Source organism: Lolium rigidum, chromosome 3 (genome assembly GCF_022539505.1).
Source record: "Lolium rigidum isolate FL_2022 chromosome 3, APGP_CSIRO_Lrig_0.1, whole genome shotgun sequence".
Classification (NCBI taxonomy): domain Eukaryota; kingdom Viridiplantae; phylum Streptophyta; class Magnoliopsida; order Poales; family Poaceae; genus Lolium; species Lolium rigidum.
Genome location: NC_061510.1, coordinates 254,787,540 through 254,808,035, shown reverse-complemented (window position 1 = coordinate 254,808,035; position 20,496 = coordinate 254,787,540). Strand labels below are relative to the sequence as shown.

At 41.4% G+C, this 20,496-nt stretch overlaps 1 long non-coding RNA gene across 1 annotated transcript; it reads left to right on the top strand.

Annotated features, from left to right (window-relative positions):
• Positions 1-3,690: 3,690 nt before the first annotated feature.
• On the top strand, positions 3,691-4,420 carry LOC124699343. Its single transcript, XR_007001362.1, has 2 exons — positions 3,691-3,764; positions 3,878-4,420. It is a non-coding gene; the product is annotated as an uncharacterized LOC124699343 (long non-coding RNA).
• The last annotated feature ends 16,076 nt before the right edge of the window (positions 4,421-20,496 follow it).

The following is a 20,496-nucleotide window of genomic DNA, read 5'->3' as shown; positions in this document are numbered from 1 at the left end:
ATGATTGGGGCATTTGAGCATTAAAGACTTCAATCTCTCCCATGCTTGGGCAATACTCTCTCCATCATGAGGCCGGAAATTATATATTCGGTTTCGGTCTTTGTGAATTTCACTTGGAGGATAGAATTTAGAATAAAATAGAGGCACAATATCCTTCCAATCAAGAGAATGCTCATCTTTTAGCGAGTTTATGCCAATGCGCCGCTTTACCGGACAACGACATAGAGAATAATTTCTTCTTCACTTCATCCATAGAGATACCTGCACACTTGAATAACCCGCATAATTCATGCAAAAACGAGTAAATGATCTCCGGGATGCACAGTTCCATCCCCTTCATAGCGGTTATCCATAACACGTTCAATAATTTTCATAGGTATTTTATATGGGATACTTTTAGTAGGTGCATTTAAAATATCACAAGCATCATTAGAGTTATCGCATATGGGAGATAAAGTGTTATCGGAGCAAATTTTCTCACTCGAAGATGGGAAGCTAAAAAGATCACAAAAACTAGCTTCCCCAAGCTTAGACTTCTCCATAGCATTAGCGGTAATTGCATTCATACTAATAACATCGCTACTAGCATGCGAATAAGGTTCCATTGGTTTTTTAATGTTTGCACCAAACAATTCTAAATCAGGAAAAAGATTAAAAAGCTCACTAAATTTTTTGTTGTTTTCCATTATGCCTAACTAGTGAAAATAAAAACAAGAAACAAAAAGATGCAATTGCAGGATCTAAAGGAAATAGCTTCGAGCACAAACACAACGGCAACAGAAAAGTACTTTACCTGGAACCGGAGTATGAGTGCCTTTTACCTTTCCTCCCCGGCAACGGCGCCAGAAAAGTGCTTGATGTCTACGGGAGCTTCTATTCTTGTAGACAGTGTTGGGCCTCCAAGAGCGAGAGGTTTGTAGAACGGCGGCAAGTTTCCCTTAAGTGGATCACCCAAGGTTTATCGATCTCGGGGAGGAAGAGGTCAAAGATATCCCTCTCGATGCAACCTCGCAACCACAAAGCAAGAAGTCTCTTGTGTCCCCAACACACCTAATAGGTGCACTAGTTCGGCGAAGAGATAGTGAAATACGGGTGGTATGAATAAGTAGTAGCAACGGCACCGAACGGTGCTTTGCCCAGGACGATAAACAAGCGGTAGTAACGCAAGCAGTAGTAACGCAATAAAACGAGTAAACAAGCGGCGATAGCGATATTTAGGAACAAGGCCTAGGGATTAGACTTTCACTAGTGGACACTCTCAACATTGATCACATAACGAACGAGATAAATGCATACTCTACACTCTTGTTGGATGATGAACACATTGCGTAGGATTACACGAACCCTCAATGCGGAGTTAACAAGCTCCACAATAATGCTCATATTTTAGTAACCTTTAGTGTAAGATAGATCAAAAGACTAAACCAAGTACTAGCATAGCATGCACACTTGTCACCTTCATGCATATGTAGGAGGAATAGATCACATCAATATTATCATAGCAATAGTTAACTTCGCAATCTACAAGAGATCATGATCATAGCATAAACCAAGTACTAACACGGTGCACACACTCGTCACCTTTGCACACGTGCGGGAGGAATAAAACTACTTTAATAACATTGCTAGAGTAGCACATAGATAAATTGTGATACAAACACATTGCAATCATAAAGAGATATAAATAAGCACCTCACTATGCCATTCAACGGTGAATAAGTATTGCGTGAAATATAGCCTAAGAGACCCACACGGTGCACACTACTGTCACCTTTACACACGTGGGACAAGGAGTCTCCGGAGATCACATAAGTAAAACTCACTTGACTAGCATAATGACATCTAGATTACAAGCATCATCATATGAATCTCAATCATGTAAGGCAGCTCATGAGATTATTGTATTGAAGTACATAGGAGAGAGATGAACCACATAGCTACCGGTACGACCCGAGCCTCGATGGAGAACTACTCCCTCCTCATGGGAGCGACGGCGGTGATGAAGATGGCGGTGGAGATGGCAGCGGTGTCGATGGGGAAGCCTTCCGGGGGCACTTCCCCGCTCCGGCGGGGTGCCGGAACGGAGACTCTGTCCCCCGGATCTTGGCTTCGCGATGGCGGCGGCTCGGAAGGTTTTCCGTATCGTGGTTTTTCGCATCGGGGGTTTCGCGACGGAGGCTTTATATAGGCGAAGAGGCGGCGCGGGAGGGTCGAAGAGGCGGCGACACCATAGGGCGGCGCGGCCGGGGCCCGAGCCGCGCCACCCTATCATCCGGGGCCCACGGGGCCCCCCTCGCGCGGCTCTCGGGTGTTCCGGATGCTTCCGGTGAAAATAGGAACCTCGGTCTTGATTTCGTCCGATTCCGAGAATATTTCGTTACTAGGATTTACGAAACCAAAAACGGCAGAAAACGAGAAGCGGCACTTCGGCATCTTGTTAATAGGTTAGTTCCAGAAAATGCACGAATATGACATAAAGTGTGCATAAAACATGTAGGTATCATCAATAATATGGCATAGAACATAAGAAATTATCGATACGTCGGAGACGTATCATTGCCCAATCTACCATGTGGTACTTCCTAGAGCTCCCGACTCCTTCCCAAAAGAATCGGGACCTAGACCTATCCATCGCATAATGGGTCGAGTCATGCAGCAGATACACGCCCATAGCGAACATAGGCGAGCTCGAGAGGCGAGGAGTTGGTAAGCTCCAACCTCCCGAGCGAGAGGCCAAGAACGAGGCCCCGCCACGGCTCCACCCGTGTCCCACCTTCTTCGGGAGGAACCCCCAATCCGCAACCCTAAGCGGACCTCCGCTCACCGGGAGACCAAGGTACCGTAAAGGGAAAGTCCCCGGCTTGCGGTTAGCGGTGTTAGCCAGCTCGCGCTTCTCCTCTTCCGGGACCCCGTCACCGGAACCTCGCTCTTGTCAAAATTAATCTTGAGACCCGACATGTTCTCGAAGCACGGGAGGAGGAACTTGAGGTTAGCAATTCCAAGATCTGTGGGTTCGATCAGGATCATCGTGTCGTCGGTGTACTGAAGATGGGTGACCCCCCTGGGATTAGATGCGACACCACCCCCTTGATGTGGCCTGCCGAGTTAGCCTTGGTGAGCATGGCCGCCAACGCGTCGACAAGGAAATCAAAGAGGATCGGGGAGAGAGGATCTCCCTGTCTAACGCCCGCGCGTTCCGAAGAAAGGTCCCACCTCTCCATTAACATTGATGGCAGTTTGGCCACCCTGACCAACTGCATCAAGCGATGAACCACCATGGCCGAGAATCCCTTTCTCAGCAACACCTCCTGGAGAAAGTCCCAGTTGACTCTGTCGTAAGCTTTCTCAAAGTCAAGCTTGAGAAGGAGGCCCCCAAGCCTCTTAACTCGTAACTCGTGCATAATCTCATGTAAGGCCAGCACCCCCTCATGTAGACATCTACCACGGATAAACGCAGTTTGACTACGATCGATCGTCCTATGAGCAAGCGGCGCTAGACGGATAGCAAAAGCCTTAGCCACAAATTTGAAAACAACATTAATAAGAGCTATGGGCCTGAATTGCTTGATGGTGTCCGCTCCTTTGACCTTGGGGATCAGCGTAATAATCCCAAAATTGAGACGCGCCACATCCACCCTACCAAGGACAAAATCGTTCAGAAGCGTGAGAATATGTTCAAGGTGCGTTTTGTGGTCCGCAATCATGCCAAGATAGTTCCCAGCATCCTCAGATGCTTTCCAAATGTTGAGACGCTCCACATCAAGGTGTAGCCCCTGATGCTTCTTTTAGCATTCATTTACATCATTGTATTTATATATTGCTAGTTGCTGCCGATGGCTGATGAACTGAATGTGCATTGATTCGATCATATTTTCAGTCTGGAGAAACGCATCAATCCACTGGCAAGCTCAACATGAAATTATGGCATGAGTCTGGTACCATAGAATGCATCCGATCACGCGTCAAGCGCCTTGTTTTCCATGGTTTCCGAGGGGGGCGAAGTGAGCTCGCCTTCCTCAAATTTTTCTTTGAGAGCGCGCTAGTGCTGAAGGAGGTGGTGATTCTGTTGGCTCCTGGTTTTACTTCAATAGAGGAGGTGCATTCCAGAATTGCGAGTCTGGGGTCCACGAAACGGGCCAGTGAAGCCTCCTCAGTGCTGGTCACTGGCAGTTCTGATCCTCAAGGAGATTACATTCAGAGCTTCAAGAGAGGATCAGACTTTTCTATTCGTGACCCTTTTGAAGTCATAATAGATGCCAATGCATTTGATCATGCATAGTAAATTGTTCCGGAAGTTGTTAATGATCTGTTGCTCTGGTATGTGCATGCAAGACTATTTGAATTTGTTTCAGTGTTTGAAGAGTAGCCCCGTCTCTTTGTTCTAGCATGATTACCTCAATTGTCCAAGTTAGTAGTACCATGTTGATGCACATGACTGCCATTCTGTTGCAGTCATTGTTTTTTGGTTGGCAATCAGGGACGGCTGTATGTCTGTATCTCTGTTCCATATGATTTGATAAGCTAACTGTTATCTGATTACAACAATGTTACATTCCATGGTATTTGTTAAACATGTGAGGCTTCATGCTGGTGAGAATTAGTGATGTCCGAACTGATTGATGTTAATTTAACTGTATTCCTAATTTCTCTATTCTATTACATGTAAAATTATTTCCAGCTGTCAGGAGATTGTGATAGTTGTGGATTGTGCCATTGTGTGTTCTGATTGATTTGCATAGATAAGCCAAGTCAACTATTGTTGCAGCTCTTAATGGTATATCTGGTTCTTCAGATGTGAAATTTGTACCCTGATATGCAAAGCTAATTTGATTGTTTCGCATTTTCGCTATGCGATAAGGTAGCTTGAGCAGTACTAGGAATGGTTATCCGAATGACCAAACTACGGTGTCTAGCTTCCTTTACTACCGTTCTTTACTATCAAAAGCGGGGTTCGTGATGGTGGTACCTACGTCATCCATTACCCCCCTCTGTAATCAACAGTCGGCTCTTCAGATAATACGACTTTCATGTGTGTGTTTAGCCTAAAAACTTTCCCTGAAGGGATTGTCAATCCAGAGTACCATGGTTATGTGAAACAAACTCCTAGAATCGTGGGATGCCTCCTTGTTGATTTTCATGCCCCTGGTTAGAGAATGCGGAGGCACTGGCTGACACCGGAGTGCACAGACAGCGTGCTGTTAGTGACTTCGTAGGAGGGGGTCTGGGTTTGGTCGTGTATTCATCTTTGTGCCAGCATTATATATGGAATACATGAATGTGCTATAGATATCTGGTACACACGAGGAGTCGGGGACACAACCAGAGGTATGATCCTATCTTATCACTTCTCCTGCTCCCTTGAGACTTGAGAGTTACATTTATTCCTAGAGGGAAAAGTGCTTTTGCTTTGGTTGGGTGATCCTTTGGATGTAGGGTTTAGAATTTGGTCTACCATGTTTCATCTTAATATGTGTATTGCATAAGCTTTGCCTACAATTAGGTGGATTTACTACGAGTTTACATAGGCAGTGTGAGATTTTAGCCCCTACAACTAAAAGCATTTTCATGCGGCCTACAAGTACATGATAACTCCAAAATGGCCAATATATGTTTTGTGGAGTAAAGTTATCTCCTATTGTTGCAAAAATTCACATAATTGTGGTTCAGTGACTGCTTATTTACTTTTCTGGATAACTAATTCCATGATCTTTGCAGCTCCTCAGGGATTGCCTGCAAAGCTGGACCTTGCAGTTTACCCGCTATACAGAGAGATAAGAAAAACTGTCTTGCATTAATATATGAGCATCATAGCATTTGCCACGAGCCATTCTAATTCAACTTGGAGCTTCGTTTTGTAATTCAGAAAAAATAGAAGCTTTAACTGGTTGTATAAGTCAGCAAGAAGCAGAAGCACGTAGTATTAGCCAATGTTCACCTACTTATGGATGGCATGTTTTCTTAGTACTAGTATAATGTTTGGTGAAACTTCATCAACTGAGATGTGAAACTCGGTATTTGTTATGATATATACCCAGTTTCTTTTAATCAGCTAAACGAAATTAAGATATGTACTCATTATCTTATGCTGCTGAGTGCTTGGCAAAATGCTGATCCCCCAAATCATTACATTTGAGGGCATACTGTATTTTTTAAAACGAACACCGATCCACGCTCCAGCTCCTTTTCTGATATGAAACCAAGATTCGCAGCGTAACATCTGTATTATAGGCCCATGATAATAGGCTGGGCAAAAAATACTAAGTAGGTGTTTGTATTGACATCTATTTTTTTGACAAACTAGCAAGGTGCCCTCGCAAATGCGAGGACATCATCTTCAGCAGGCTTAAGCTCTTGATGATATGTCATAGATTAAAAAAAAATTGAAATTTTCCCACAAAATTATACGAGGTAAAACATCACATTTGTGATATTATTTTTGAATCGTTTTGATTTGTGAAGAATAGTTTATATGACATTTCTAATAATACAATGTTACATATTGATGCGTGTAGCTGACACGTCCGTTGGAAACCCCAAGAGGAAGGTGTGATGCGCACAGCGGCAAGTTTCCCTCAGTAAGAAACCAAGGTTTAATCGAACCAGTAGGAGTCAAGAAGCACGTTGAAGGTTGATGGCGGCGGAATGTAGTGCGGCGCAACACCAGAGATTCCGGCGCCAACGTGGAACCTGCACAACACAACCAAAGTACTTTGCCCCAACGAAACAGTGAGGTTGTCAATCTCACCGTAACAAAGGATTAACCGTATTGTGTGGAAGATGATTGTTTGCAAGAAAACAGTAAAGAACAAGTATTACAGCAGATTTGTATTTCAGTATAAAAGAATGGACCGGGGTTCACAGTTCACTAGAGGTGTCTCTCCCATAAGATAAAAGCATGTTGGGTGAACAAATTGCAGTCGGGCAATTGACAAATAGAGAGGGCATAACAATGCACATACATGTCATGATAAATATAGTGAGATTTAATTGGGCATTACGACAAAGTACATAGACCGCCATCCAACTACATCTATGCCTAAAAAGTCCACCTTCAGGTTATCATCCGAACCCCTTCCAGTATTAAGTTGTAAAACAACAGACAATTGCATTAAGTATGGTGCGTAATGTAATCAACAACTAAGCTTATCTGTGTAGACCGGCTGAGAAGTGGGACATGTTTATCTGGAAATTACCATTTGGAAATTTTCTTAAATAAATGTAGTCAAACATGGTGGTGAGATTTAAATCCAAAATCATATAATAAAGTATTTCTAATCATTTATAGAGCTTTTCTTCTAACATGTTTCTTCGAAAGGTTGCACTCTACCGAGTATAATTTGTCTAACATGGGGCTTATTCACCATTCGAAACCAATTACACCCTTTTCTCATAATTATTGATTAAGAATGAGTTGTGATAGACCCGATGACATGTGTATGTGTGACAAACACACGTTAGCATGTGATCACTATGAGTGTGTGCGCGTCACCATGAGTGTGTGCTTAGGGAAAAGACCGATCGTATTACCTGCCTGAAGTTGTAGAGAAAGACTTGGTATCCAACACTTTGAGCAAAATAATTGTGGAGCAAGATTTACCCTCAATATTTATGGATAATAATTTTTTATATCATATATACATGTGCTCTACTTCGTACTACCTCCGTTCCAAAAAAATGTCGCAAATGTTTCTAAATTTAAATGTATGTGAACACTATTTAGTATAAAGACTACATTCTTCTGGAGCGGGAGAGGGTAATATTTTTTTCTTCCAGCTGCTTAAATATACTAACTCATGTATAGTATAAATCACTTCACACTATTTAGCCTAATGTCCACTATCATCTTCTTGGTTGCTGGGCTCAACTGCAGGAAGACGGGCAGCCGCTCGGTGCACAACACGTCCTCCTCGCTGGCACTCTTGCGCACATGGTTACTATGAAAACTGAATTCTGATTTTAATATTCTCTCCGATTTATAATAATTATTCAAAAATAGATGTATCTAAACATATTTTAGTGTGTAGATATATCTATTTTTAGTCAATTATTTTAAATCGAAAGGAGTATGTTTCACGTCCTAGTCTAAAGTCATTGTCATGCACGTGTAGTTTCTGAAAATATACACACGACACGATCCGAGGCTAGCATACACAAGCAACTCACCTGAACTTCTTTTAAAACTGACCTAAACGTGACAAGGAACATACAGGTATGGATGAATGTAGACTTCACGTGATGAAATAGGACTCTTATGGTCAACATACTCTGGGTTTTCATGTTTTTTTCCCCTTAAACTGCACTCTTACGTGCCTTGTATTCACCGTGTCAATTTTTTTTTGGTAAAACTAGTTTTGTCATAAAATCCCACATGTATGTTACATACCTAACTGTGGTGGTTTGGATATTTTATCAAGGAAAAAAAGATCGTGTCAAGTTCATGTCCGCGTCACATGTGCACGTTTACGTAAATATTCACCTCTTATTAAATCCTGGTCACAAATTACATATTCAATGGCAATAACTAATTTAGATGATGTGGATTAACCTCGTGTCTTTATTTAAAATCCTGGATTTTGCTTTTAGTATATAATAGATAGATAGATATAGTTGGTGAAGTAATTTTTTATCTTGCAGTATAGTGTGCATAAAGATTGCATACTACAAATACAGAGCATCGGAAGAAGCTTAATCGGGTATGAGTGATGGATGGTGAAGACAGATAAAAATGGGGTTAATAATTAACTATGAACATTTGGATTCAAATACTTCTGTGAACACCATTATGTATATATAGCAGAAGTATTTTTCATGGATAGATAAGCATGGTTCTTAAGTGTTCCGTTTTTAGTTGGTTCTGTTTACTTTTAGAGGAACTTTGTTTCTCCTGTGCCCGGTCATTTGAAAACGAACTGTTTAGCGCTTGTTGTGGAGCCTTGCCCCAACCCCTTGTGAAGTTTTGCCACCTCGCCCGGCCTTGCTTAGTGGCTAAGTGGGTAAACCTTGATTGTGGACTCACCGAAGCATAAGGTGACACCTTTGTGGTGGTTGGTGGCTTTCGTGACACCACACATCTCCAACGTAGACGTACTTTCCTTGGAAAGGAACTACGAGAAACATCCCCGCATCTCGTGTCTTCACCTCGGTTCGGTTGTATCGGTTCCTTTACTTTGCTCTTGTTACTTGATCTACCTTGGTTACTTTGCTTGTTGCTCTTGTATTGTCTTAGTTCATCTTGCTCTTGCATCATAAATGTTCATCTTGTCTTAAAGATCTCACCTTTACTTGCAAAGCCACTAAAATCGAATGTACATACGGATGTGTTTGTATGCGAACATTTACTTACATCTTAAGTGGGACAATCATGCACTCTAGAATTCTTGTACATACGGATGTGTTTGTATGCGAACATTTACTTACATCTTAAGTGGACAATCATGCACTCTAGAATTCTCTGCCAGCTTTATATTTTCGTCCATGATGTTTAATAAAAAAATAGACATATATATTTATGTAAGTGCCATAAAACTGAACCGTGAAGAAAGTGATCGTGTTATTTTCCCTTTTTTCCTAGATCAAAAATAGTTTTGTTTAACAAGATATTTCTTAGAGTCAATGGTCTGAAACTGACACACTAATGAACGTAAAGTTCCTTCCAATATATGCTTGGCATTTTGCATACGAGAATCTTTCATGATCGATGTTAAATTACATGATAAAATGCATCTTAATATTTAATATTATGTGGTTAAGATTTTTCAAAAGAAATCATATTGGTTAACATTGTATGTCTAGAGAATGAGTTATAAAAGAGTAAAAATTCTAAATGAATGCTAAATACTATCATGTGTGGTGGAGCTCCCGATCCAGCTCCTTGGCGGCCAGTGTCACCGCCCCGAAGGAGATGATGGCGCTGTTGGAGGTCAGCTCCTCCTCTTCCTCATCCTTCTCAAAGTACAGGGAGAAGAAGCTCTCCCCTGCCACCACCGCTTGTCCCATGACTCGCAGTGACGGCTGCCGGCCTTTGGAGGTGCAGGCCGCCGAGAAATGGCCCTCCACTCCGCAGAGCAGGCACACTGGTGGGTACGGGCAGTCCGCCTGGAAATGGCCCATCCGTCCACACTTGAAGCACTCCATCCGCGACACCGCCTCCCCCTCCTTGGAACCACCGCCGGGCTGGCTCGAACCCTGTCCGGGATTGGCGCTATGAGAATAATGTGCTACATCTTAACAAAAATAGTAAGGCTCTTTTGTTTTAGAGCAAAATAATGTTTATGTTTATAAGCATACTGAAAATGTACTATCTGCCATTTAATTAAAAAAATATTATGTTATACTTATTCACTTTATGTTGAAATATAAATGTTATAGAATGATATTAACATTAAGAACAATTATGTGTAGCTCACCTAAGTTTCTATGTATTTTGTATATAAATTTTATTTGAGCCTCAACTTTATATTAATGTCACAATTATGAAATGAAAAATACTAATGATTTTATGTTGATCTCATGATCACCATAAATTTTAATGATGTGATCATGACGGATGCGTTGAGGCTACCCTAATGATTATGGTTGCATGGTTAGGTTTTTCGCACCACACTATGTAAGAAAATAATGTTGAGCAACAAGTATTGTGCCATTGCGTTTTATGTATTTTTTACATGCAATGAATAAAGGTGAAGAAGGATTATTATGATGTTGATTCTCTCAAGAAGGTTTTTCTTTTGTTTGAAGAATTTTAATGTGTTAATCATATGGCTGATATAATGGTCATGTAATGCCATTTATTTGACTATTGTTGTTTACCAATTATTTGGCGAACCATAATGTAATTTAATGTCCAAATTTTATTTGGAGATTACTTATGGTTATTGTTAAAGTCATTTTTGTTACGAATGTCACTCTCATGTTTACTCAGGAAATGTCCTTTTTTATTGTTATTGTTCATGAATGGTATTTTGTACCATGCCTTCAGGTTTTGATGATAAACTTTGACATGTTTTCTTAATGTTGCTGAAATTATGGTGCCAAAGTTGAGGACAAAATGATCAGTGATGAACTATAAACTTACTATATGTTCTCACTAGTTATTATGTGACTTTAAGTTTCTCTAGTCAAAATGGAACCAACGAGAAGTTTTGAATAGAGATCTAAATTATGAGCATATGATATATGGTATGTGACATTATTCTGACCAACGTTGATTATTATCATGTCCTATTTCTTTTCGAATAATAAGGTTCTTTTCCGTTTTCAACCCAACGGTGATAGGATTAGAACAACAAATAAACTTGTTGTGATTCTAATCATTGCAAGTTTTACCCGTGTTTGATGTTTTTATAATGATGCTTATAAAGATTTTTTCCCTTTTTCCATCCCAATGGACAAGGGGTTTTGCTATGAGGACAATGAAAAATAAAGATATGTATACCCAGTTTCTTTTAATCAGCTAAAAAAAATTAAGATATGTATCCATTATCTTTTGCATGCCGGTGCCGATCCCTACTTCATTACAGTTGAGGTGCCGATCCCGGTCATTTGAAAGCGAATTGTTTTGCTCTTTCTTTAGCTCAACTCGGCAAACAAAAAAAATCCATTTCTAAAAGTGTGATTTCATTTGCTACATCTCCAAAGTCCCAAGTCATAAGTCGCGAATATTCACGCAAGCGCACGCGCTATTACGTGTTCATGTCTACTAGCACTTGTCCACCCATACAACTTAACTAGTAGTATCAAGAAGTTTTCAAAAAAAAACTAGTAGTATCAAAAAACCTCTCCTTATAAGGTACTTGGAACTCTTGTAAGTTTCCGAGGTGGGACTAAAATTGTACGCACACATCATCCATGTTGTCTGGGCTCGTTTCCATGTGCGGCCTGTGTGAGACCATGTGAAGCAGGAAAGATTGATTGGCCCAAATAAAAATATCCGAGCTTATCTGCCATGCGTGCCTTGCATGGAGATTGTGGAGAGAGGAAAGATTCACTGACCAATTTGTAGGTATGGGCCAGCCATAATTTTGGGGAGCGTGCCTAGGCTAAAAATCAATTGCATGCATTTAGAAGTACAGTCCGTGGCTTTGTTCCCTTATCTCTAACCATCAGTCCAAAATTAAAAAGGGATGATGTGATACTTGTACCCACTTCATTTACCTATTTTACTGGTAAAAATAACTATTAAATTACCGACATAGTATGAATCATAAGTTGGACCAGAAACCGGCTGGTTATCGGCCGTGCCTTGCTGCTCTGAGGCGGTTTTCCTCTTTACCCGATGCCGGCTCTCGATTGATGCGACAGTGCAGCCAATCAATGAAAGCGCCAAAGGATGCGGACTTACCCGGATCGTCGACTAAGGCCTTTCACAATGGGTTGGCTCTTAGCATGTTATCATAGCCATTGATGTTTCTTAAGATACAAGTACTCCAATGCATTGTTTCTTAGTGTTGTATCTAATTTTTATGATTTCGAGCTCATGCATGCATGTTATTGGGCTACTAAGAGCATCTCGAACCGCGGCTGGGAACGAAAAAATGTTCGGCGCACCCCAAATACCTTTGGGGGTGCTTTAGGGACGCGGCTGGAGATACTCTAATGCCTTTTATCTATGGCCGCGTGCAAGTACCTAGGATATCGCGCTAAGAAATACTCATTGTGAAAGGCCTAAGACATCCTACTCGTCCCCTCCCTCCTCGAGAACCGGGGCATCCGCCTTGCCCTCGCGATCACTGTCCACATTCGACTACGAGTTTTCCAGCGCAAGGTCCTCGCCCAACATGAGGCCATTCTCCGAAGATTCAAATGCATGAAAGAAAAGTATCTGAAGATTCCGAATGAAAGATATCAACTCACCAAGGGAGGCCGGTTGCTCCAGTCGTACGACTTCATCCCCCAACTCCAGTCTTCCAGGAGCTTGGCGTTGGAGATGAGGTTGACCCGGCGCTCCACCTTGACCGACGCCACCTTGATAGTGGAGGTCCGGCTGGGGTTCTTTCGGCCGCTCATGTGGCCCATCTTGTGACGCCGGCTCTAGAGCGGGAGCACCCGGCGCAGCACAAAGGTGACCAGGAAGTCCGTGACCACCAGGTTCTCAGTCTCCACCAGCAGCCTTGACCGAGAGGATCTCCAGCTTTCTCATCTTCTGGTCATGGCCCAAATGCAGTTTGGCATTTGGCGGTATGGCGTTGGGGAAGGGGCGTGGGTAGGTTGATCTTGTCCACCACCGGGTTGACATTCTTCACGTAAAAGAACATTCTCTGCCACTTCCACTAGTGGAAAATGGGGCATCCATCTAAGCCATTGGTACCGGTTCCCTTACGAACCGGTACCAATGGGGTCACCTGCACCGGTTGGGGGGCTCAGGCGGGCGAGGAGCTATGGCACCGGTTCGTGAGGGGCTTTCGTACCGGTTCGTGTTAGGAACCGGTACGAAAGGTCTTCGGCCAAAACTCAGACTCGTGTTGGGGCCCGGGCTGGACCTTTGGTACCGGTTCATAACACGAACCGGTACCAAAGGGTGCCCCCTATTGCAGGGAAATTTTTCCGAGGCGGAACTTCCGAAGATGCCATAGGGCGTGTGCACCAAGGGCATCTTCGAGAAGTTCCGCCACGGGAGATTTCCCAACCCTTTCCCCAACATTGTTAGAGGAGATGGAGTCTTTCGCAAGCTTGCAGGGAAATTTTTCCGAGGCGGAACTTCCGAAGATGCCATAGGGCGTTGATGGCGTGTAACTCACACGTTCGTTGGGAACCCCAAGAGGAAGGTATGAACACAGCAGCAAGTTTTCCCTCAGAAAGAAACCAAGGTTTATCGAACCAGGAGGAGCCAAGAAGCACGTTGAAGGTTGATGGCGGCGGGATGTAGTGCGGCGCAACACCAGGGATTCCGGCGCCAACGTGGAACCCGCACAACACAACCAAAGTACTTTGCCCCAACGAAACGAGTGAGGTTGTCAATCTCACCGGCTTGCTGTAACAAAGGATTAACCGTATTGTGTGGAAGATGATTGTTTGCAGAGAAAACAGTAAAAACAAGTATTGCGACAGATTTGTATTTCGAGTATAAAAGAATGGACCGGGGTCCACGAGTTCACTAGAGGTGTCTCTCCCATAAGATAAAAGCATGTTGGGTGAACAAATTATAGTCGGGCAATTGACAAATAGAGAGGGCATAACAATGCACATACATGTCATGATAAGTATAGTGAGATTTAATTGGGCATTACGACAAAGTACATAGACCGCCATCCAAGCTGCATCTATGCCTAAAAGTCCACCTTCAGAGTTATCATCCGAACCCCTTCCGAGTATTAAGTTGCAAAGCAACGAGACAATTGCATTAAGTATGGTGCGTAATGTAATCAACAACTACATCCTTAGACATAGCATCAATGTTTTATCCCTAGTGGCAACAAGCACAACACAACCTTAGAACTTTACGTCATCGTCCCGGTATCAATGCGGGCATGAACCCACTATCGAGCATAAATACTCCCTCTTGGAGTTAAGAGCAAAAACTTGGCCAGAGCCTCTACTAATAACGGAGAGCATGCAAGATCATAAACAACACATAGGTAATAACTTGATAATTAACATAACATGGTATTCTCTATCCATCGGATCCCGACAAACACAACATATAGCATTACGGATAGATGATCTTGATCATGTTAGGCAGCTCACAAGATCCAACAATGAAGCACAATGAGGAGAAGACAACCATCTAGCTACTGCTATGGACCCATAGTCCAGGGGTGAACTACTCACTCATCACTCCGGAGGCGACCATGGTGGTGAAGAGTCCTCCGGGAGATGAATCCCCTCTCCGGCGGGGTGCCGGAGGAGATCTCCAGAATCCCCGAGATGGGATTGGCGGCGGCGGCGTCTCCGGAAGGTTTTCCGTATCGTGGTTCTTCGTATCGGGGGTTTCGCGACGGAGGCTTTAAGTAGGCGGAAGGGCAACGTGGGGGCCACACGAGGGCCCCACACCACGGGTCGGCGCGGCCAGGGCCCGGGCCGCGCCGCCCTATGGTGGCGGCCCCTCGTGGCCCCACTTCGACTCCTCTTCGGTCTTCGGAAGCTTCGTGGCAAAATAGGACCCTGGATTTTGATTTCGTACAATTCGAGAATATTTCGTTACTAGGATTTCGAAACCAAAAACAGCGAGAACAACGAAGCGGCTCTTCGGCATCTTGTTAATAGGTTAGTTCCGGAAAATGCACGAATATGACATAAAGTGTGCATAAAACATGTAGGTATCATCAATAATATGACATGGAACATAAGAAATTATCGATACGTCGGAGGCGTATCAGCATCCCTAAGCTTAGTTACGCTCGTCCCGAGCGAGGTAAAACGATAACAAAGATAATTTCTGAAGTGACATGCCATCATAACCTTGATCATACTATTTGTAAACATATGTAATGAATGCGGCGATCAAAACAATGGTAATGACATGAGTAAACAAGTGAATCATAAAGCAAAGACTTTTCATGAATAGTACTTCAAGACAAGCATCAATAAGTCTTGCATAAGAGTTAACTCATAAAGCAATAAATCAAAGTAAAGGCATTGAAGCAACACAAAGGAAGATTAAGTTTCAGCGGTTGCTTTCAACTTGTAACATGTATATCTTATAGATAATTGTCAACATAGAGTAATATAACAAGTGCAATATGCAAGTATGTAGGAATCAATGCACAATTCACACAAGTGTTTGCTTCTTGAGGTGGAGAGAGATAGGTGAACTGACTCAACATAAAAGTAAAAAGAATGGTCCTTCAAAGAGGAAAGCATCGATTGCTATATTTGTGCTAGAGCTTTTATTTTGAAAACATGAAACAATTTTGTCAACGGTAGTAATAAAGCATATGAGTTATGTAAATTATATCTTACAAGTTGCAAGCCTCATGCATAGTATACTAATAGTGCCCGCACCTTGTCCTAATTAGCTTGGACTACCGGATCATTGCAATACACATGTTTTAACCAAGTGTCACAATGGGGTACCTCCATGCCGCCTTGTACAAAGGTCTAAGGAGAAAACTCGCATTTTGGATTTCTCGCTTTTGATTATTCTCAACTTAGACATCCATACCGGGACAACATGGACAACGAGATAATGGACTCCTCTTTAATGCATAAGCATGTGACAACAATTATTATTCTCATATGAGATTGAGGATATATGTCCAAAACTGAAACTTCCACCATGGATCATGGCTTTAGTTAGCGGCCCAATGCTCTTCTCTAACAATATGTATGCTCCAACCATAAAGGTGGTAGATCTCCCTTACTTCAGACAAGACGGACATGCATAGCAACTCACATGATATTCAACAAAGAATAGTTGATGGCGTCCCCAGAAGCATGGTTATCGCACAACAAGCAACTTAATAAGAGATAAAGTGCATAAGTACATATTCAATACCACAATAGTTTTTAAGCTATTTGTCCCATGAGCTATATATTGCAAAGGTGAATGATGGAATTTTAAAGGTAGCACTCAAGCAATTTACTTTGGAATGGCGGATAAATACCATGTAGTAGGTAGGTATGGTGGACACAAATGGCATAGTGGTTGGCTCAAGGATTTTGGATGCATGAGAAGTATTCCCTCTCGATATAAGGTTTAGGCTAGCAAGGTTATTTGAAACAAACACAAGGATGAACGGTGCAACAAAACTCACATAAAAGACATATTGTAAACATTATAAGATTCTACACCGTCTTCCTTGTTGTTCAAAACTCAATACTAGATGTTATCTAGACTCTAGAGAAACCAAATATGCAAACCAAATTAGCAAGCTCTAAGTGTTTCTTCATTAATGGGTGCAAAGTATATGATGCAAGAGCTTAAACATGAGCACAACAACTGCCAAGTATCAAATTATCCAAGACATTTTAGAATTACTACATGTAGCATTTTCCAATTCCAACCATATAACAATTTAACGAAGAAGAAACTTCGCCATGAATACTATGAGTAGAGCCTAAGGACATACTTGTCCATATGCTACAGCGGAGCGTGTCTCTCTCCCACAAAGTGAATGATAGGATCCATTTTATTCAAACAAAACAAAAAACAAAAACAAACCGACGCTCCAAGCAAAGTGCATAAGATGTGACGGAATAAAAATATAGTTTCAGGGGAGGAACCTGATAATGTTGTCGATGAAGAAGGGGATGCCTTGGGCATCCCCAAGCTTAGACACTTGAGTCTTCTGAGAATATGCAGGGGTGAACCACCGGGGCATCCCCAAGCTTAGAGCTTTCATTCTCCTTGATCATATTGTATCATACTCCTCTCTTGATCCTTGAAAACTTCCTCCACACCAAACTCGAAACAACTCATTAGAGGGTTAGTGCACAATAAAAATTAACATGTTCAGAGGTGACACAATCATTCTTAGCACTTCTGGACATTGCATAAAGCTACTGGACATTAATGGATCAAAGAAATTCATCCAACATAGCAAAAGAGGCAATGCGAAATAAAAGGCAGAATCTGTCAAAACAGAACAGTCCGTAAAGATGGATTTTATTAGGGCACCAGACTTGCTCAAATGAAAATTCCCAAATTGAATGAAACTTGCTTACATATCTGAGGATCACTCATGTAAATTGGCTTAATTTTCTGAGTTACCTACAGAGAATTAGACCCAGATTCGTGACAGCAAAGAAATCTGTTTCTGCGCAGTAATCCAAATCTAGTATTTACTTTACTATCAAAGACTTTACTCGGCACAACAAAACATAAAACTAAGATAAGGAGAGGTTGCTACAGTAGTAAACAACTTCCAAGACTCAAATATAAAACAAAAATACTGTAGTAAAAACATGGGTTGTCTCCCATAAGCGCTTTTCTTTAACGCCTTTCAGCTAGGCGCATAAAGTGTAACTCAAGTAACATCGAGAGATGAAGCATCAACATCATAATTTGTTCTAATAATAGAATCATAAGGTAACTTCATTCTATTTCTAGGGAAGTGTTCCATACCTTTCTTGAGAGGAAATTGATATTTAATATTACCTTCCTTCATATCAATAGTAGCACCAACGGTTCGAAGAAAAGGTCTTCCCAATATAATGGGAAAGATGCATTGCATTCAATATCCAAGACAACAAAATCAACGGGGACAAGGTTATTGTTAACCATAATATGAACATTATCAACTCTCCCCAAAGGTTTCTTTTTAGCATTATCAGCGAGATTAACATCCGGATAACGAGTTTTTCAATGGTGGCAAGTCAAGCATATCATAGACTTTCTTAGGCATAACAGAAATACTTGCACCAAGATCACATAAAGCATTACAATCAAAATCTTTGACCCTCATTTTAATGATGGGCTCCCAACCATCCTCTAGCTTTCTAGGAATAGAAGTTTCAAGTTTTAGTTTCTCTTCTCTAGCTTTTATGAGAGCATTTGTAATATGTTTTGTGAAAGCCAAGTTTACAGCGCTAGCATTGGGACTCTTAGCAAGTTTTTGTAAGAAATTTATAACTTCAGAGATGTGGCAATCATCAAAATCTAAATCATTACAATCTAAAGCAATGGGATTATCATCCCCAAGGTTGGAAAAAATTTCAGCAGTTTTATCACAAGCGGTTTCAGGTAATTTTGCGCGCTTTGCACTAGGAGTAGAAACATTGCCAACACCAATTATTTTACCATTAATAGTAGGAGGTGCAGCAACATGTGAATCATTAGCATTGCTAGTGGTGGTAATAGTCCAAACTTTAGCTATATTTTTCTCTTTAGCTAGCTTTTCATTTTCTTCTCTATCCCACCTAGCACGCAGTTCAGCCATTAATCTTATATTCTCATTAATTCTAACTTGGATGGCATTTGCTGTAGTAACAATTTTATTTTCAATATCCCTATTAGGCATAACTTTCGATTTCAAAAGATCAACATCGGAGGCAAGACTATCAACCTTAGAAGCAAGAATATCAATTTTATTGAGCTTTTCCTCAACAGATTTGTTAAAGGCAGTTTGTGTACTAATAAATTCTTTAAGCATAGCTTCAAGTCCAGGGGGTGTATTCCTATTATTGTTGTAAGAATTCCCATAAGAATTAGCATAACCGTTACCATTATTATAAGGATATGGCCTATAGTTATTACTAGAATTGTTCAGATAAGCATTGTTGTTGAAATTATTATTTTTAATGAAGTTTACATCAACATGTTCTTCTTGGGCAACCAATGAAGCTAACGGAACATTATTAGGATCAACATTAGTCCTATCATTCACAAGCATAGACATAATAGCATCAACCTTATCATTCAAGGAAGAGGATTCTTCAACGGAATTTACCTTCTTACCTTGTGGAGCTCTTTCCGTGTGCCATTCAGAGTAATTAATCATCATATTATCAAGAAGCTTTGTTGCTTCACCAAGAGTGATGGACATAAAGGTACCTCCAGCAGCTGAATCCAATAAATTCCGCGAAGAAAAATTTAGTCCTGCATAGAAGGTTTGGATGATCATCCAAGTAGTCAGTCCATGGGTTGGGCAATTTTTAACCAAAGATTTCATTCTTTCCCAAGCTTGAGCAACATGTTCATTATCCAATTGTTTAAAATTCATTATGCTACTCCTCAAAGATATAATTTTAGCAGGGGGATAATATCTACCAATAAAAGCATCCTTGCATTTAGTCCAGGAATCAATACTATTCTTAGGCGAGAGATAGCAACCAATCTTTAGCTCTTCCTCTTAATGAGAAAGGAAACAATTTTAATTTTATAATGTCACCATCTACATCTTTATACTTTTTCATTTCACACAATTCAACAAAATTATTGAGATGGGCAGCAGCATCATCAGAACTAACACCAGAAAATTGCTCTCGCATAACAAGATTAAGTAAAGCAGGTTTAATTTCAAAGAATTCCGCTGTAGTAGCAGGTGGAGCAATAGGTGTGCATAGGAAATTATTATTATTTGTGGTTGTGAAGTCACACAACTTAGTATTTTTAGGGGTGGCCATTTTAGCAGTAGTAAATAAAGCAAACTAGATAAAGTAAATGCAAGTAACTAATTTTTTTGTGTTTTTGATATAGCAAACAAGACAGTAAATAAAGTAAAGCTAGCAAATAATTTTTTTGTGTTTTGATATAATGCAGCAAACAAAGTAGTAAATAAAATAAAGCAAGACAAAAACAAAGTAAAGAGATTGGGAAGTGGAGACTCCCCTTGCAGCGTGTCTTGATCTCCCCGGCAACGGCGCCGGAAAAAGAGCTTGATGGCGTGTAACTCACACGTTCGTTGGGAACCCCAAGAGGAAGGTATGATGCGCACAGCAGCAAGTTTTCCCTCGAGAAAGAAACCAAGGTTTATCGAACCAGGAGGAGCCAAGAAGCACGTTGAAGGTTGATGGCGGCGGGATGTAGTGCGGCGCAACACCAGGGATTCCGGCGCCAACGTGGAACCTGCACAACACAACCAAAGTACTTTGCCCCAACGAAACGAGTGAGGTTGTCAA